At 43.3% G+C, this 17,158-nt stretch overlaps 1 protein-coding gene across 2 annotated transcripts in view; it reads right to left on the bottom strand.

Annotated features, from left to right (window-relative positions):
- Nucleotides 1–17,158, bottom strand: part of TNR (tenascin R) — a 410,842-nt gene that overhangs the window by 182,461 nt on the left and 211,223 nt on the right. For both annotated transcript variants that reach the window (XM_017529944.1, XM_037739057.1), the window contains exon 2: nucleotides 11,965–12,065. The gene's annotated coding sequence lies outside the window, so the exon portion shown is untranslated. The remainder of the gene's footprint in view (nucleotides 1–11,964; nucleotides 12,066–17,158) is intronic.

The raw sequence follows: 17,158 nt of genomic DNA, 5'->3' as shown, positions 1-17,158 counted from the left end.
TCCACCTCCCTGGTTCAAGCAATTCCTCTGCCTCCGCCTCCTGAGTAGCTGGGACTACAGGTACCCACCACCATGCCCGGCTAATTTTTTGTATTGTAGTAGAGACAGGGTTTCACCATGTTAGCCAGGATGGTCTCCATCTCTTGACCTCGTGATCCACCCACCTCGGCCTCCCAAAGTGCTGTGATTAGAGGTGTAAGCTACCGTGCCCAGACTCATGGGAAGTTTTTAAAATACAGATTCCTAAATCCAGTCCCCAGCTGATAGAATTGGACTCTCCATGAGGTGAGACCTAGGAATCTGTATTTTTGTAAAAGCTATCCTACTGGTTTTGGTATAGTTGGTCAAAAACATAGCATTTATTTTTATTTTTTAGAGGCAGAGAAGCTGTGTTTCATCCACTCCTCCTTGCACAGATGATAAATTTGTTTAGCTGTCTCTGATCCCCTTATTTGCTGTGTGTCTTGCTCACATCTCCAGCATGTGTGACATGGGTCTGGGATCATTTGTCTGTTTGTAGCTAGTTTACCCACTGTGCATGTTTCCAGGCTGCTCAACACAGAAACACCAGCAGCGTTGGAGACTAGGACATACCCATTCCCTAGGTTCCTTGCCAGCGCCCAGGGTGCTAGATTAGCACAGGCTGCAATGGAGATTCTGACCAATTAAGGAACTCCAAAGCCTTGGAGAAATACGCTCCTACTTCTCTACTTAGGAGGAGTGCTGATGGTTTAAGTAAGTAAATAAATAAATAAATACCCTCTTCATTCATTCACTTCTTCTGAAAACTCACAGATTTCCCAGATATTACGTTCCTTATAGAAATATACCTCTGTAAGCAGATGTGTTTACACATCTGTAAGCACATGTATTGTCATGACTAATTTAAGAACAAAAGTTAGACTGCAAGCTTGAATTGTTGCTTCAGCCAGGTCTGTTCATCCTGGACTGGCTTCATACACAAGAGCAGCTGCATTAAGCCAAGTCACCCACAAGGCCAGGTCTAGTGAACGTCTCTCAGACTGCACAGTCCTGGGACACACAAATATGTCCACATAGGTCTGCCCTCGATCCCATCCCCATTCCTCTCCCATCTCTCCCCACTACAGTCCTAACTACCATCACACAGCTCCTGATTTTCATGGAGGTCATTGTCTTTTCCATTAATGTCATTATCATATTCCAGGGTCCATTAGAACTCCTGCTGTAATGAGAACTTAGGGTGTAGCTGTTCATTATTTTCTGGTCACCCACAGCTCTAGCTGTCATGATGAATGTCCTGCATACATTCTCACCTGTATCACACAGTCCTTCCTGCTGCCATTAAGATGATCATCTCTTCCCCCCATTCTGTAGTCATCACCTCATTATAACTCCATTACCTTTTAGCATCATCTACATTATAACTCCATTATCTTTCATATAGCCACCGTTACCTCCCTTATCACCACCTCTGCATTTCAGTTGCCCTCACCTTCTCCTTTACAGCCACCAGCTTTTCAATTACAGGTCCATTATCTTTATTATTACCTCAGTTACAATCATAATTGCTACCATAACAATTTCAATGTCTTTATCCACCCCTCTGCCATGCAAGACCCTGGCCACCTTTGATAAAGCCACAGGCGTCTCTATTACACACTGAACATATACCCAACATCTCCATTAATGTTAGAATTCCCTTCTTTTCTTTCATCAAATCACCCATGATAATGTTAACTACAAATTTGTGCCACTTTCTACAGCGATTTCACTATTACCATTGTCACTCTTATTTACGATTCACTCCTTCCATCCTCATTTCTCTTTCTGTAACACCCAGAGAGTAATAATCCTCATCTTAAAGACATCAACACAAGTCCTCTGTTACAGTTACCTCTCTGACTCTAAGAATTCTAACTACCCATGTCTTCTTTAAAGCAGGTCAAGGCCATACTAATATAACTGCAGTGCCTACTGGCATTTCTGATCTTCCAGTGTGTGTGTTCAGGGGAAGCAAATTGTTTACAATTGTCCCATTTTATCCATTAAATATTGAGCTCGTGGTGGGCTAGACCTCACTTCCTTCCGAGAGCACTTAGCATCTGGACAAAGTTAGCATTCAGCTGGTATGGTTGATTGAAGGACCAAATACATCATCACTCTTCCTTTATCTTTACACTTGCAGTCGGTTGCTGTTGCACTGATCACTATCAAACCTCATCAATATACTCTTTACCATTTCATTACTTCAAGCTCTTCCTCTTCAAGGAGAGATACATCTGCTCTTCCATTTCTTGGCCATTATCCTAATAATTACTGCAGCTTCAATTGCAGTGGCTCCATTACCTCTTCTGAGGAAGGAGAGATAGGCCACTCCTCCATGGTACCCTGCTTTCCATTCAGAACAGCCCTCAGCTCCTACAAGGATTTGTGGTCTCTTTGCCACTAACTCTATCGTGACTTCTTCTCTAACATGCTTTCATCATTGCACAAGTGATATTTACACCCTAACTTGGAAGTGACAAGATTCAACTTACAAAAGGCAGCCTGGTTTCCCTCCTGGTGTCTGGCTGTATGGTCTTGGACAAATCAGTCAGGGTAGTGCTTATGTAAAGGAGCCCTGGACTCAACCTACCTGGGTTCAAATCCCAGTTCTGCCACTTACTAAGTTGTTTGACTTCATGCAAATTATTTAGCTTTTCTGCATCTGAATTTTCTTATTTATAAAATGGAGATAGTAATAGTACCTACTATTGCTGGTTGTTGGGAGGAGTCAATGAGTGAACACACATAGAGTAATCAAAATAGTGTGTATCATATAGAATGCACTTGATAAATCTTAACTTCTCTCAGGACTATATTTTTTTCCAGCTTGAGAGTGGGGGTTGAGCTAGAATGATCTCTAAAATCCTAGATTGAACATTTGATGGGTCTGTGATTCTGCTATCAGATGAACAGAGTTCTCGCAGCGTCCTTACATTACAATTCTTAAGTCATCTCCTGGCTGTATTGCCCTCTGCTGACTCAGCAGAGAAGCATGGCACTCCCTTGGCCCAGGGCCACAGTTCTGTACTGGGCCTGATCTCCAGGCATTTTCTTCCTCAAGCCTAACAAACAACTTGCAATGGTTTTGCCACTGCTGGACTTAGCCGCATACTCATATATTCACCCTGCCACCTGGCCAACCTCACAGATAGCCCTGCTCTGTTTTTCCATCTTAAACAATGCTGAGCCTTCTCAAGTGGAACTTGAACATGTCCAGCTTTAATGCTGGGGCTATCCAATCAGCCAGGGCTGCTCCAGGCCACATGGTTAAAGATGCATAGTTGGATTCTGGCTTTGTTGCATTGTGATTTTTTTTGCTCTTCTCTCTCTCTCTCTTTCTCTCTCTCTCTCGCTCTCTCCCCCTCCTTCTGGCTATATTTATATATTCTCCTCTTCTGCTTATTAGCCATCCATGTCCACTACTTGCATCCATCACACTCAATCCTGCCTTTCAAAGCAGGGTGCCATGTTCTAAAATTATTTTTCCCTCTTCTCCCATCCTCATTTCTCCTCTTCTCTGCTTTTTCTTCCTTCTGTAGCCCTTAGATAGAAAGTCTACTAACATAAGTAGCATTCCAGTGTAGATAAACAAGTCTCTCAGGGGACACCTACCATTCCGAGGGAAATCTGGAAGAGGCAACGCCTTGACAAGAATATACCTTGGGCTGGGCGCGGTGGCTCACACCTGTAATCCCAGCACTTTGGGAGGCCGAGGCAGGTGGATCATAAGGTCAGGAGTTCGTAGACCAGCCTGACCAAGATGGTGAAACCCCATCTCTACGAAAAATACAAAAGTTACCTGGGTTTGGTGGCATATGCCTATAATCCCAGCTACTCAGGAGGCTGAGGCAGGAGAATCGCTTGAACCTGGGAGGTTGTGGTGAGCCAAAATCATGTCACTGCACTCCAGCCTGGGCGACAGAGTGAGACTCCATCTCAAAAAAAAAAAAAAAAATGAATATACCTTAAATAGTAGGATTTCAGACCACATGGCAGAACTGGTGTTACTCATTTGTTAGTTTGTGTCCTTTCCTTAAAATTTGGGTGGGGATGACAATGGGATGGGAAGTAATTTGAGGGAAGGGAGGCTCCACTGTGTCAATCAAAGTATATTTTGTTGGCGACATCCTGCTTTCTATAGAAGTCTTTGAAATGTATTCAATATATCGTCCTTACTTTACCAATCTCTTCATTTTTCACAGAGCCTCCTAGAACCTCCAGATGAAGCCATCTCATTTGTCGTGGAGCTTCTGTGGGTTCTTTACACCCAACTGTTAGCAATACGAGAATTCAGTGGTCAATGGTCACTCTGAAGAGCGTGAGGTTTTCAGTGTAAAGAGCATTCCTCTCAAGTAAACATGAGGAAGAGGAAGCCTCGCTTTGTGATTACAGAGGCAACAAAAACTGGCAGGCTCTGGTCCAGTTCTGCAGAGACAACTGGGATGATAGAAATATTTTCTGCCTCTAAGTTGTTGGTTTTTGGCCAAGGCAATCCAAGGGTTGGCACAGGTGCACAGGGAGGCGTCCTGAGTGGCAGCTGCTCTACACCACCATCCTCGGAAACTTTCTTTTCTCTTCACTTTCATCTCCTCCTCTCAGTCTTACTATTTTGCTTTTAGTTTTGTTTCATAGTCCCAGATGTCATGCTCATTTGGCCTTCCTGGGTTTGTGTCATCTCTATTTTCAAGGCCCAGCTCAATGCTTGTGGCCTCTCCCATGGGGTTTCTTCTGGTCCCCTCCACTCCCCTGACCCCTATGACACTTGCCCTATTTCTGCCTTCACTACTAGAACACAGCCAATGCTGGAAAGCAGTATTTAGGGCTTGATTATATTGTCATGCATTGCTATTTTGTTTGTTTCCTGGATTTAGAATTGCCCTCTTGAATCAATTCTTAGCCCTCCGACTGAAGTAAGTATGATACGTACTTCTTTTGTGTGGCCTGTGATGCATACCTTTATATTTGATACAAAAATTACTCAACAAAGACTTGCTAACTATGCCTTCTACTCCTTTCTCTTAGTTTTCCTTTAGCTGCCTTGCATTTCCTTTTAACTACCCGACTCCACTTCTCCTTTCTTTTCTCCTGCCTGAATGCCACCGGCTGGCAGCCACCACTTAAGTGTGCTGGATGCCATGAGGGCTTAGGAGATTTCCGACTCCTAGTTTCCTAGGAGCTAGGGATTGTTTTGAAGAGTGACAACTCAGGTACCACACTGGATGGTGCTAACTCACAGCCATTCAGAATCCTTTGGTTTGAAGCATCGTATGTTCTCACTCATAAGTGGGAGCTAAGCTATGAGGATGCAATGGCATAAGAATGACACAATGGACTTTGGGGACTCAGGGGGAAGGGGTGGGAAGAGGGTGAGGGATAAAAGACTACAAATTGGGTGCAGTGCATACTGCTTGATTGATGGGTGCACCAAAACCTCACAAATCACCACTAAAGAACTTACTCACATAACCAAACACCACCTGTTCTCCAATGTCCTATGGAAATAAAAAAAATGGAAAAAAATAATACTTTTGTTTCTTAAACAGAATTTAAGCAAAACTATAATCTGTAGGCAAAACAATAAAGCTGATACAATATTGAGGACTAGAGGGAAAAAGAAGCATCCTTTGGTTTGGCATGAGAGAGAGAGGCTAACCTCAGGGTTGCAAAAGATGCCACACAAAAAAAACGTTGTGATGGGGCCATTTAGGTCCACCCAGAAAGCAATGCAATCGCAAAATCATAAGTACTGGTTCACTCATCATGACTTATTTGTTAACAATATTATAGATACATTCATTTGGGGAAAAATCTGGACAATTTAAATTTGCCTTCATGACATACCAACGGGCAATTTTACATAAGCTTTTTCACCATAAATACGGGCCCTGCTTATGAGCAATTCTCATCTGTATGTTGGAAAGCAATTTCAGTAAGTACTTAGCTTAATCAATTTGTATCTGCACACTGACCTTCGGGACTCTGAGCGTGGGGGTTCCATCATGCCATGTGCTCTGCAATTCTGTCTCTTTAGACAGCATATTTCTCAATATTTGTACATGGCTTTCATATTCAATCAATGCAATCATCTGTTCTCTCCTTTCAACCACATCCCTTGACTGGGGAGGTGAGAATCCAGCAGCGCCTCTGCCACTTGTGTGTATTAGAGAATGCTTGTTTACTATTTCCCCGAAACCTGGAGAACTGCTAAGATAGTGGGGCATTGTGGGATAACAAAAATAATGTAAAAAACAAAAAAATTTTATTAGCTTGTTTACACAATTATGTAAATGATGAACACTTATACATGGCTGATTCCTCAATTATTCATGGTTTGAAGCCCTTGAAAATTCAATTCAGCTAAATAACCTTTTCTTCAGCTCTTATTATGAACAAGGTACTGTAATTTGAGGAAGGGGAGACAAAGATACCGTTTCATAAGAACATTAGAGAAATACACAAACGACTGCCATACAAGTTGCATAAGCACAGTAAGAAAAAATACAGTACATGTTCTGAGGGTTTAGTGCAGAAGAGGTAACATCTGTTTGGGCGGATTCCCGGAGAATGGAGGAGATTGTGTTAGAATCCCCTCCGCCATCCCTAGCACAGGCTATTTTGGTTGAGGGCCTTATCACCTCTCATCGGGACTATTAAAGCAGCTTCCTATCTGATCTCCCACCTCTAATTGCTTTTCCTGAGTGATCTTTCTAAAGGCCATCTGATTATGTTACTCCTGCTTTTAAACCCTCTATTGCTCTGGTTGTCTGCAAGAAAGGGTTAAAGTTTCTCAGGATCTCCACCCAAAGTGTAAATGTCTGTCATCCTGTGCAGTCTTAATACTCCTTTTCTCTTACATCCATAGCACCTTCTACACGTCAGGCTGCTTGGGCCCCCATGACCTCAATGACCTTGCCCATGCTGCTCCTCCTACTGGACAGGCCTCCCTCTTCTCTCTTTTTCTCATTTCCCTTCATGGGTCCCCCATTTGCTGGAGAACTCCTTTGACACTTTCCTTGCTGCTCCCTGCCCCCAAGACAGGGCTGATGATTCTCACCCTGTCTCTCTATAGTGCATAGCCTCACCATCTCACTATCATACTGCTTTGTAATCAGGCATGGGGGAGGCATGTCTTGCCTTCCTTGTAAGAGTGAGTCCTCCTTGTGTTCAGAGTCCAGACTGGGTGTGGCACCTAGGATGTGCCAAATGCATGTCTGCTGAATTATGTTGATTTTGTTGCATGGTTAGGTAGGAAGCACTGTTTTCTATAGGAAAATGGTGAGAAGTGAATGTAGAATGTTCTTCCCTGGAATCCAGGACAAGAGAAAGAGAGTCAGGAAATCAAGGGAAAGCTGTTTTTGTTTGTTTGTTTTAATGGAGGCCAAGTCTTGTTTACAAGCAGAAGAAAAAGAACTTAGAGTGAGTGAGAGAAAATGCAAGTGAGATAAGGAGCAATGGATGGATCAGGCTACTGAGGAGAGGGGTAAGAAGAGACCAAGGACTCGGCAGAAGAGTTAGTTGTGTCCAGGAGAAACCCTTTCTCTCCAGAGACAGGACGAAAGCAAGTTGGGCAGGATGACTGTGCAGAGGCGTTCTGAGAAGGAGAGTGAAATGGAGTAAGCTCTTTCTGTATAGCTCCAGGCTTAGTGAAGGAGGAGGTGAGCTTATGCAAAATGCCAGTTGATGGATCCAATACCATTACATTTTGCACATGTAAACCATAAGATGTTGAGAAAAAACACAAATACTAGGAAGGTACTTGGACAAGCAGTGGCCTGTTAGATAATAGGGTCTTAATGAAAGTCTTATCACAATGGCACAGAATGCTTAATTTCCTGAGGGGCGGGTGGGCCAGGGATGGAGGCTCTGCCAAGACGTCCTCTGATATTCCTCTTTCCCCTTCCATAGTGATATGGTTTGGCTGTATCCCCACCCAAATCTCATCTTGAATTACAGTTCCCACAATTCCCACATGTCATGGCAGGGACCTGTTTGGAGGTACTTGAATCATGTGGGCAGTTACCTCCAGGCTGCTATTCTCATGATGGCGAGTGAGTTCTCTCAAGATCTGACGGGTTTATAAGGGGCTTTTCCCTCTTTGTTTGGCACTTCTCCTTCCTGCCATCATGCGAAGAATCATGTGTTTGCTTCCCCTTCTGCTATGATTGTTAAGTTTCCTGAGGCCCCCCCAAGTCATGTTGAGCTGTGAGTCAATTAAACCTCTTTCCTTTATACATTACCCAGTTCCAGGCAGTTCTTTATGGAAGCATGAGAACAGGCTAATACACAGAGGGAACAGCCATTTGAGCTTTGACTGGTCAGAGGTTTGGTATAGAGTCAAACACTGCAATTCTGGAGTTGTACTTTGCTGCGCCTCCTCAATCTGGTTTCATCAGGCAGCAAAGCAGACTCTTCCACTCTAACTGTAGTTTCTGATCAAAGTCATAGCTTAAATGGATTACAAGTCATTTCCTCCTGAAACCCCTCAAGAGTCCCTGAAGTCTGGGGTGAGTTTTGGTCTGGTACGGCCAGAGCAGGAAAGTGGGTTTGCCCACAGCTATGCCCAGGCCCAGGTCCCCTCCTTCACCTACCTGGCTCCTTGGAGTCCTTAGCAACCCTCCACAGAAACACTGTAGGCAGTTTTTCCCCACCTGAGTGCTAATGCTCAAGGGTTAAGCTCAAGGTTTAGCTTCTCTTAAAAGTCTGTAGGAGCAGCTACATTTGTTGAGAATTTCACAAAGAATCTTAAATTCAGGGACATCTCTTTCATGACCGCCCATACCCAGAAGGGCAAATAGTGTTTTTTAGGAGTTTCAAGACTTAATTCTGGGGATAGCCAGGTGTCTGTTTGATTGGGTCAATACAGCAAGCAGATAACTCAGTTCATTTTTAAGAATACATTTACCTCACCCTGCACGGTCTGTTTATGTTCACTTGTCCTTGTTTTTTAAAATTCCCCTTTCTCACTTTGCTTTTAGTTTTATAAAAAACTGACAGATGGGTATTAAATTGAAAGGCTATACCTATTTGGCTTGATAACTGTGTTTTTCTTTTTTGGGAGTGAACCTGCCCATAAGAGTTACAGAGGGTGCTGAACATTATATAAAGTGAAACACTCATATTTCTGACTATTTAACATTATTCTCAGTGAAAGTCGGGTGTTAACAATATTAATATCAAAGTAAATGGCTAAATAATAGTTGTCCAATAAAAGTTATTGTCTGTAACTGAAAGTTATCATAAGGCATGGGGGTACAGAGTGAAGTTTTTCCATAGATGATCACAATTGAAAGACAGAACTCTGACCTAGGCCCCTTCTCTCAACTTACGTTTTTTTGAAAGTGCATGATCATGGAGACATATTCACACACATAGACTGTGTCTACATAGACTTTAGAGATAAAGGGCACCTTGTGGACACACACAAACCCGGTTTTAGGCTGCAAAACGGGAGAAGGTAGTACAGTACTTTAAAACCTGTCTGCAGTACAGAGCAGGCTTGAAGCTGGGAGCTCAACTCCCCAAATATCACATTTATCTCAATTTAGCAAGAAGCTGAAAACCTATCTGGGACCATTTAAATTCTAATGTTATTAAGGGTTCGTCTAATCAGCTTTTAAAATAAGCTGCTTTGAATGCATGGGAAATGAAGGTGAGACAGAAGCAGGTGAGCAAGGCAGTTCAGACAAGCCTGCGATCTGGGTTTGAATTGCCGAGGAGCCATGAGTAGACCTGGCTGCCTACCTATTTGGTAACTCCTGTAATTCCAACACCAAGCCATGCTAGTGAAAAGTGATTAGTAAGTGTGTGGGGGAGGGGACTGATCTGGACAAGCTATGTTCTCCTGTGAGGTGGTTCAGATGCATGCGACAGGCTTGGCAGGGGAAGATGGACTGCCTTCTGTGCCAGGAGGAGGCTTTGAGATTTAATCAGCAGGGCAACTGGTGCTTATAACAACTGCCTCTGAATATTGCATCCTGTAGGCTCCTGAGAATTTCCTTCCTGAGGAGAGCCGGCAGGACTCGCCATCCCCGCCTGGACCCACTGACAGTCATTAGCTGCCTTCAGCTAACCTCACATCCACCTCTGATTGGACTCTCCTTGGTCCCAGGAACTTCTGTCAGCCCAAGACTACAGTGGAGCTTGTCTTGGTGCGTATATGGCTCTGGTGTGATTTGGGATCATCCCCAGGCCCTACTTTAAATATCAGGCTCATCTTGTTGTTCACAAGTATTGTCCAGTTCAGCCATACCTGTGGATTGGCTTCCAAAGGTAGGACTGGGGTGGGTCCTAGTTGCTGGAGCAAGGCTGGCTCCAGGTGTGATGAAGACAAATACCCTCAGCAGTCTTTTCTCTCCCCCTGCCTGCCTCCTGCACGCCACTCCAGAATCTCATCCTGGTTGGCAGTGTCCTGGGCTCTCCTCTGCATCCTTCTAACCCCTCCATCAAAAGCCTCACATAGCAGAACGGGATGAAAAATGTGTGGGTGCCCTTCTCATGCTAATAATTGGTCTCATGTTTAAACCAATATTCTTCAAGTATTTACCTAACATCTATTTAGAAGAGGGTGACAGCACCCCAGCTCTCACATTCTCACTGAACCCTTCCCCAGAAGTCAGCTTCAAGACCGAGTATTCTTATCTGAGCAAGCTTTTTGGGTGAAGGGTTTAATCTCCCATTGCAAGTGGTTTGTCAAATATTCTTTTGTCCATTCAAGTGCTTTCTCTGAGCAGAGTGCAGATCAGTACAAATGTCTTCATTGTAATACATTGCCAGTGACGCTTTTGGGACAGGCACCCTGAGTCACTGGTCCCCCCTGTTCCACCTTGTAGCTCTGCTTGGTCACAGAGAACTTGAACTGAAACAGCAGGTATCCTAGCAGCAACAAATGAACCAAGTCTCCCTTAAGCGTGAATGGCTGATAGCCAGCATGATGTGATGATGTCTCTTGTGACTTTGAATGTTCAAAGGTGTGTTAAAAGGCATGGGATACTTTGCAGTCAAGTGCCCTCAAGGGAGGAGGCTGCCACTGAGAGCGTTCTGGGCTGATTCAAACACGGGGCTTCAGAAAAGACTTGCCTTAAGTCTGTAAAGTGGCATGACGGACACCGAGACCGTGGTGAGTCTGAGGAAGAAAATGAGCTTTCTTTTTTTCTGAACAAACTTTAGCAATTGTATAACTAATAGAGAGAGAACACTGGTGGCTACATTACCATTGTTTTGTACAGGAAAAAAGGGCCACACCTGTCTGAAAAGTTCCGAATTCAGTATATCAAGTTTGAGTGCCATGGAAAGTTATTAAAGGAGCGAAATATTCACTGTGCCTGCCAACTCTGTGAATCCTAACAGCCTTCTCCTGTGGACCATTTTTTAGAGGTTATTATTTCAACCTGAAAATTCTTTAGACATATATATGTGGTATGAAAAAGGAATTAGGATAGCTTTTAAATTAAAGGAAATAAAACGACAGGTTTTTCCTCCAGCCATACAGTTATGGATAGAGATAAAGAGATGGATATTTTTTCATAATACTATATTAGGGGTTTTGGAACTCCAGAAATTTTAGAGTGAGACTGGTGAATAATTTAGCACTGATTCATGCAGGCCCAGTGCAGGCTCGGGCAGGCTGGGAGTCCAGTCTAGCTTCTTGGAGGGACCGAGCACAGTAACACGCTTTTATTACCAACTGCATCACGAAATGCACTCAGAAATATTTTATGAGAAGCCAAAGCCTTGGTACCTAGTTTCTTCAGCTTTTTCAGAGACTGCATGAAGCCCAGAGGAGCTAATGCTGTTGACCACCTCATTTCAAGGAGACTACCCCCAGGGTGTTGTTTCAGTGACAAAGGGTCTCAGATCCCTGGGAATATGCAGTTACTAGTGAAAGCCTCAAACTGGCCATGGGAATGATGAATGTCAAATGTTCACAGCGAATGGTACCTTTCGTGATGGTGTCTTCGATGTTTTCTCTTCGCTGCACGTTCTTTCAATCCTAACTCCAAAAGAGACCTCCCTCTATGCAGTTAAAATGATACAGCCACCTGAAACAGAAATAAAGGAGGGAATAAATACATTAATGGCTTCAAAAGAAGAAAGCTTGATTACTCTTTTTATTCTAAGTGCTGCATCTCCTTTAAAATAAATGTGTAGGTGCACCGTGTGAATTTCTAAAGCAAATTGTTGCTTAGTTGCTTTTCCTCTCCAGGGACTTTTATTTATTTCATTAATTTCATTTATTATCATAGTTTTCAATAAAATGGTAAATATTTGAGGTAAACAAATTTACAGAATGATTATAAATCCAGAAATATAATTTGGGTCTTTGAATGTGGCTGTAATTTAGCTGATCTGATTATGACAAATGCTTGACACTCCCTCCAACAAGCCTCCCATACAAACCTCTCCTCCCCAGCTTGAGACCCTCTTATGTCCTTAATGTCCTTGGCACTCTAAGCATTCCTATGTCATGAAAGTCTCCTTGGACTATAAACCTCTTTACTTGTGTCATTCTCACTGTGGACTCCCAACTCTTCAGGGTCAGACTCTGTCTTGCTCACTGCTTCAGTTCCTGTCTCAAGCACAATGCCGGCGCATACAAGTTCAACAAAGAAGGAATACATGCATGCAAAACAGAGAGTCATCTCTCAGGTTAGAACAACCTCCAATAAAAGCAGTGGCATCGATTGTAAACGAGAGCCTTCTAAGTAAGCAAATTTGTCAGTCTCTCTAATCAGGGGTCCTATGCAGATCTCGGACCAGGCCTCCGCTACGCAATTTCCAAGAATGTGTCAACACAGTTGGTGGCACCGATAATTATGCCTTCAAGGGCTTGCTTCTCACAAACCCTGCTAAGCCTTCTCCAAATGGGATGCTAAGCCTCAGGAATATCATTTATAGGTGCCTCAAGAGGATGGATTTGCAAAAATCGGTTGATGTCTGTCTGAGAGAGGAAGAAGCAGGCATTTGGCTTGCTCATATAAGACATTTGTGAATAAATTAACCTTCCCTGGAGGACCTCATGAAACCTCAGAGTTGGAAGAAGTATAAAGATTATTTAGTTCTGGAAGAGCAAACAGGTTCCATATTGAGTGAATACTCCAGTGTATCCACTGTGGCTGCCTGGAGAGTGGGGACGAGAAGGATTCTGAGGTGGCGTCACTGGGGAAGAACTGATCATCAGCGGGTTTGCCAGGGCCCAGGGCTGGGAGGTGTTGCTGGTGATATAAATGCCAGGTATTTTTCTCTTCCAATTCTAATCTGGCTACTCACCAAATGGAAGAATCACAGGTTCTTTGGACAGTGTAATTTAGATGGTAGCTGCCCACAAATTGCAGCCTCTTTGGGGGGCCGATAGCTCTGATACTAGAAAATCTCTTCTTCCATTCAATCAAAGCTGTGCCTCCTGTTTGCCTCCATCCACTCACTGACCTTTCTTTTCCTCATCCTCATCTGTGAAGTGTTAACCTCACTCTCAGAAAGCTGGTCCAATCTCTTTTGAACCAACTAAGTCAAAAGTCATGAAAAATGTTAGCAAAATCCCCTTCACTTGAGTGTATTAAAAACACTGAGTACCTTTGACAAGCTGTTTCACTGTTATCTATTTCTCCAACTAGATATAGACACAGTTATTCACTTATTCAAGTAACATATTTATTGAAAGTTTATTGAACAGACTTTAGCAATTGTATTATAAATACAAAGAGAAGACTGGTGGCTATATTATCATTATTTTGTACAATAAAAAAGGGCCACACCTGTGTGAAAGGTTCCCAATTCAATATATCAAGTTTGAGGGCCATGGAAAGTTATTAAATTTCATACATTTTAAAGTTCTTCATGTGATATTCCTAAAGTTATGAGTAACACATGCTTATTGTAATGACAATGTATGCAGAAAAAGCTAATCGTTTTCCCCAATCTTAGTTTCTTAAGTAACATTTTAATACACTGGTACATATCTTTCCACACTGTCATAATTTCCCAGGAAACAGCTTGAGACTGGATATGCAGGCAGAGGGCTTACTGAGACTTCCTCCTGAGAGCTACGGCACCTGGGGGAAGTACAGGAAGTGGAACTGGCCAGAGGAAACGCTGGAGTTGTCCTGCATTGAAAAAGGATCCAGGTCTTTGGACCCCCACATGCACCGTCTTTGGCTCTGGGCTGCCCCCAGGAAGAGGGTGGGCAAAGAAGCTCTTTCGGGCTGATGGCGATTCCTGAAAAGGGACTCAGCTGTGAGCTGTCAGCAGCCAACGCTCCCAGCAGCTGCAGAATTGAGTGCCTCAGTTGGGTGGTGTCTCAAAGCACCCAAATATACACCCTCCCTTTTGCTCATTTAAAGCTAATTATGCATATATAACAGATATATGGGATGTTTTTGTTTATAGTTTTTAACTGAAATACTCTGCAGCTTGCTTTGACTTAACCTACAAACATCGTCATTTTTCCCCTAATTTATTTACGCATACACACACATACTTTTGCAAGATTATATTATACATGTAGAATTTTTAGTGCACTCTTGTCTTTTCCTCCGTGCTCGCCTCTCTCTGCCTCCTTTCCTTCCCTGCACCAACCACATTACCTCAGCCCCGTGTTGGGAGCATGAGTATATCCTCTTAGACTTCCTTCCACTCTCACGTAACCACACATATACATGTGTGAATGTGGATATGTGCACTTATTTACTTTTTTAGTCATTGGCAGCAACCATTTACTGAGAGCCTTGTGAGTACCCAGCCCCACGCCAGGCACCGGGAATACGAAGAGGATGCAGCCACCACCCACAAGGAGCTCCTGTCTTTGAGGGAGGGGCGCGTGGGAACTTGTCAGGGCAGTTCGCTTTGGAGGCACGCACCTCCGAAGTTATTTAGAGGTTGAGAACTAGAATGCAGGGCTTCTGTTTTCTAGTCCCGTCCTCTTTTTCATTTAACCAGTTTTCTTTATTTAAACAGGTTTCAACTGTTGGCGGAGTAACTGCCAAACTGAACTGGAGTGTGCGTGCCAATCTTCCTGAAGTCATTACCACACTTGCTTTGATAGAATGAAGCTCATCCTGAACCCAGTGTACTGGCTCTTATGATAGAACATGCATTGCCTCACTAATAGATCCACTTAATTTTATTAACAAGTCATACAGCCCTAATGACATCACACAAAGTCCTTATCTTAAGGTAGATTCATATAACTGGTGACAAGGCAAAGGATTGTTATGACGGCCATTGAAGCTGATGTGTCACCACGTAGGCATGCATTCCTGCAGCAGCAACTACTACAGGCAAAACCATTAGCTAAGATGAATATGGGGTACGGGGCTCAGGCTCCCAAATCCTTTTAGCTTCCACACTTTCAGAGGGACCCGAGCGAGAGGGGAAGTGGCATCCTGAGAGACATACACTAGAGTAAAGGGCATGCGGACCTGACACTCCAGCAGCTTCAGCAAATGGATGGTTCTTTCAGTCCACACTGCAACCTACTCATTTACCCCCTTTTCAGTGCCCAGCATTATCTGGGGTCAACTTGCAACAGCTCATCTCTGGAAAAAAATTTCCTGTGAAACATATCTAGAAAATGTGCATTATATTTTCATTCCTCATCAAGTGCTGACCCCTCTGTAACACAGGTGAATTCAGCCATCTGAGGGGCTTGGCTTGGACCTTGGAGCACGGGCTCCCTGTCCCGGCTCCCCAGGCAAGAGCTGGAGATCTGGACAGTCCAGAAAGTGCAGCCCAAGAGCCCCTGTGGATCTCAATCACAGATTTTTCTCCAGAGCTTTGTGTTTTTATCCTCTTAGGTGAGTCATGGGCTTTAGAAGAAAGACACCTGCTGGGCCAGGTAAGATCCAACAATCAAAAACTGCAGAGGTTTTAGACTTCACAGTAGCAGTTCATTTTGACATGCAGTATAAACCATGGTGCTTGAAAGGTTTTGGTTGATGTACTGCAAATTGCTGGAGATGTTCCATTAATGGCTGTTTGATCCCAAAGATGCTGATCAGCTATAGACAAAATTGCCCAATACCCCAAAGTATAGTCAATTCATTTTTTTTCTCAATTCTCACAGCAGTTGGTTGCTGAACAATGGATCAGATTTTGAACAGCTTTCAAATTGTACTTAGTCATCTTAATGTGAAAATGGGAAATTTAGGCAACTGTTGGTAATCTGACCCATATTCTGCTTCTAAACTCACAAGGCTTCCTACCAGGAGGGCTCTTGAATGGCTATTTCAGACTCCTACTTCCAGGCACACAAATTTGAACGTTTCTTAGAAGGATTTCTCTGATCCACTGGTATTGGCAAGGCTTTGCAATTCAGCAGAGTGTGAGAAGTTCATGAATTCTCCATTTATCTACTGATGCATAACAAGTTACCCTAAAACTCAGCGGTTTAAAATAATAAACATTTATTATCTCATAGTTTCTATGGGTCAGGAATTCAGAAGCAGTTTATCTGAGTGGTTCTGGCTCAGGGTCTCTCATGAGGTTTCAGTCAAGATGTTGAAGGCTGCAGTCTTCAACCTGGTAGGAATAGAGGATCTGCTTCCAAGATGGCTCCTTTGTTTATTTGGTCATTGCAGGAGGTCTCAGCTTCTCCCCATGTGGGCTTCTAAAAGGGTGCTTGAGTGTCCTGACAACATGGTGGCTAGCTTCCCCCAAAGTGAACAACCTGAGAAAGTGCAAGGTGGAAGCCACAGTATCTTATAAGACTAAGCTCACCGTCATTTCAGCAATATTCTATTGGTACATAGGTTAGCCCCATTGAACGAGGGGAAAAGCTGCAGAAGGGTATGAATGCTATAAAGCAAAGAACAACTGGGAGTCATCTTGAGGGCTAGCTGCCACAAATGCTTTGTGCTTTTGCTTTGTCACTAATGGTAAAGACAAGAAAGAAGACATTTCTCTTTCTTGTATCTACCTGGAGCAGCAAATGAAAAGCATGACATTTGGCTCAAATCCTAGCTCTTATCAGCCACAGACTTGGAAAGGTATTTATTAAATCCCTCTAAGCACATGTTTTCTAATCTGTAAAATGGGAATAATAATATTTCCTTACAGGATTGCTGTGAGAATTTACTTAGATAATATATGTAAAAGGCTTAGCTTAGTGTGCAGCAGAAGGAAGGAACTTGCAACGTGT

Source organism: Cebus imitator, unplaced genomic scaffold (assembly GCF_001604975.1).
Source record: "Cebus imitator isolate Cc_AM_T3 unplaced genomic scaffold, Cebus_imitator-1.0 Scaffold62, whole genome shotgun sequence".
Taxonomy (NCBI): domain Eukaryota; kingdom Metazoa; phylum Chordata; class Mammalia; order Primates; family Cebidae; genus Cebus; species Cebus imitator.
Note: the sequence above shows the minus strand (reverse complement) of the source record. Positions and strands in the feature narration are given on the sequence as shown.